This window comes from Tachyglossus aculeatus, unplaced genomic scaffold (assembly GCF_015852505.1).
Source record: "Tachyglossus aculeatus isolate mTacAcu1 unplaced genomic scaffold, mTacAcu1.pri SUPER_6_unloc_5, whole genome shotgun sequence".
Lineage (NCBI taxonomy): Eukaryota > Metazoa > Chordata > Mammalia > Monotremata > Tachyglossidae > Tachyglossus > Tachyglossus aculeatus.
The window spans coordinates 1,473,619-1,476,968 of NW_024044840.1; positions in this window are offsets into that span (position 1 = coordinate 1,473,619).

Sequence of the window (3,350 nt, forward strand, 5' to 3'; positions counted from 1 at the left end):
CACGGGCTTTGAAGTCAGAGGTCGTGGGTTCAAATTCTGGCTCCGCCAACTGTCAGCTGTGTGACTTTGGGTAAGCCACCTAACTTCTCTGGGCCTCAGTTACCTCATCTGTAAAATGGGGATTAAGACTGTGAACCCCCCGTGGGACAACCTGATCACCCTGTAACCTCTCCAGCGCTTAGAACAGTGCTTTGCACATAGTAAGTACTTAACAAATGCCATCATTACTATTATTATTATTATTATTATTATGCTTCCCATAGGCCAACACTTAATTATGACTTCTTTCTTATCCCTAAACCTATCTCAAACCAGAAGACAACATTAATCAATCAGTGATAATTATTGAGCATTTACAGTGCAGAACACTGTGCTAAGCACTTGGGAGAGTACAATACAACATGGTTGGCAGAGAACTTCCCTGCCCACATTCAAACAATTAGTCAATCAATGGTATTTACTGAGTGCTTACTGTGTGCAGAGCACTGAACTAAGTGGCTGGGAGAATACAACGGAGTAGGTAGACATGTTCCCTACCCACATTTAATAAGTCAATAGTATTTATTGAGTGATTACTGTGTGCAAAGCACTGTACTCAGCATTTGGGAGAGGACAATGCAACAGAATTGGTTGATGATTTCCCTACTCACAGTGAGCTCTCAGTCTAGAGACCAGTTTTACTTATTTCTATCCCTCACCCTATGCTCAAACCTGCCCCTTTTCCTTACTTTACAATTTTCAAATCAGTAAGATACGTAGAGTATTTTATAAGCACTATAATAAGAATAGATATATTAATATATGATATAGATAATATAATAACAATAATTATGGTATTTGATAAGTGCGTACTATGTGTCAAGCATTATACTAAACCCTGGGGTACATACAAGATAATCAGGTCCCTTTCAGGGCCCCCAGTCTCAGTAGGAGATAGAACTGATGGTGAATCTCCATTTTGCTCCTACTGTATGCCAAGCACAGGGATAGCTACGTTGGACACAGTCTCTGGTCTGCCTGAGGCTTACAGTCTAAGAGAGAGGGAGAGCAAAAATGAAATCCTTGCCTTGAGGAGTTTACAATATAATGGATTGTTGGATCTCTGCACACAGTGTATGAAAGAAACCAAGGATCCAGGCAACTTATGATTTAAAAAACAGGGAATAATAACAATAGTATTACTATGGACCAAGCACTGATCTAAGCTCCGGGGTATATGCAAATGAATCAGGTTGGACACAGTTCCTGTCCCACATGGAGCTCACACTCTTATTCCCCATTTTGCAAATGAGGTAACTGAGGTTCATAGAAGTGAAGTGACTTTCCCAAGATCACACAGCAGACACATGGAAAAGCCGAGATTAGAAGCCAGGTCCTTCTGATTTAGAGGTCTCTGCTCTATCCACTAGACCACGATGCTTGCCAAAAGCTATGATGTTTGAATGAAAACTACAGATTGATTGATTAATCAATGATATCTGTTGAACACTTATCGGGTACTAGGCACTGTACTAAGCGCTTAAAAGATGAGGAGACTGGAACACAGAAAGATTAAGTGGCTTTCCCGAGATCACACAGCAGGCCAATGGCAAAGATGGGGGGAGGGGGTCTTCTGTACTAAGCACTTGGGAGAGTATAATATAATAAACTCATTCTCTCCCAAAGAGAAATTACAGTCCAGATGGGGAGACAGACGGGGAAGACCTCTTGGAGGAGATGTGCCTTACATGTAGCAGTGCATCCTTTGTGGAGTTGAAGATATACAGTGAGGGTGAGAATTGAATACCTCAGTAATAAAGCAACTGGCTAGGTTGTCATGACTGTGAGATTGTGAGTCAGGGAAGGATTCTATGGAACAGGATCATAATAATAATATGAAGAATAATAATGGTATTTGTTAAGTGCTTACTATGTGCCAAGTACTGTTCTAATTCCTGGGGTACATACAAGGTAAACAGTTTGTCCCATGTGGGGCTCACAGTCTTCATCCTAATTTTACAGATGAAATAACTGAGGCACAGAGAAGTGAAGTGTCTTGCCCAAGGCCTTACAGCAAACCAGTGGCGGAGATGGGATTCTTCTGAATCCCAAGCACGTGCTCTTGCCACTAAATCACGAACTCCCTCAGCTGATGGGATGTGCATGTCCAGCCTTGACCTTGAAAGCCAGGTGTAAATAACCCCGAGAGAGAGAGATGGAAGTTTGTACCTACCTCCACGTGGATGCTCTTAAACCCATCAAAATTATCAAGGCAACGAAGAAGTTAAGGCTGTGTGACCTTGGACTAGTCACTTCACTTCTCTGTGCCTAAATTAACTCATCTGTAAAATTGGGATTAAGAGTCTAAACCGTTAGTGAGATAGGGACTATGTCTAACCAGATTCACTAGTACCTATCCCAGCGCTTAGAACGGTGCTAGGCACATAGTAAGCGCTTAACAAGGAACATAATAATAATGATAATAATAATGGTAATAATAACAATAATAACAATAACAATAAAAAATGGATACAGGAGGGGCAGAGGGGCTGGGCCAGGACAATGAATGGAGCAGTGGGTAGGAGGGTGTGGAGAAGTGAAGGGGGTGGCAGTTGACAGAAGAAGCATAGTCTTAGAGAGGGCAGGGAGAGTAGCAAGTGGGATTAGTAGTGGGTCACTGACAAAAAACCAAGATGGACACCTCATTGTCATCTCCATAGTTATTCTGGAGGTTCTCCCCATGTGACGCACGCCAGTGTTATGGGCCACATGGTCCCCAGTGAAGTAGTCACGTGGGGCAGTGTCGCCAGGTTCCCAGCGGTGCTGGACCCCAGTGGAGCCAGTCCCAAACAGGACATAATGAGGCCCCTCAGCCCAACGTATGACCCGTCCCCCGGGGAGAGTCCCGAAGGAGCGGCCGGGAGCTTTTCCGGAAAGTTCTGGCTTCACCGAGAGCCTGAAACTCTCCAAGCAGGAAGCAAGAAGAGCCAGAACCCCGCACACCTCCCGGAGATCTTCCTGTGGCCGACGTCCGGGAGCTGAGAGGACGGTTGAACGAAAACAGAGACCGGAGCCCGCTCGCTCCAGTCTGATCAATGAGTCTGGGCAGGGGAGAACACGGATGGGTTGAGGTCTTACAGGGGAGACGGCAGTGACAGAGAACGAGACTCTCCTCTCGTCTCCATGTGTAAAACCGATCTCTCCCCCCGGCGTCTCCATGGCTTTCGATCCAATGGATCTACTGGGTGGGTGGCGGGGATGGACGGCGATGGATCGGTGAACAACGTTCTGGGTGGCCAATCGATCATATTTCTTGAGCACTTACTTTGTGGAGAGCACCGTTCTAAGTGCTCAGGAGAGTAAAATACAAG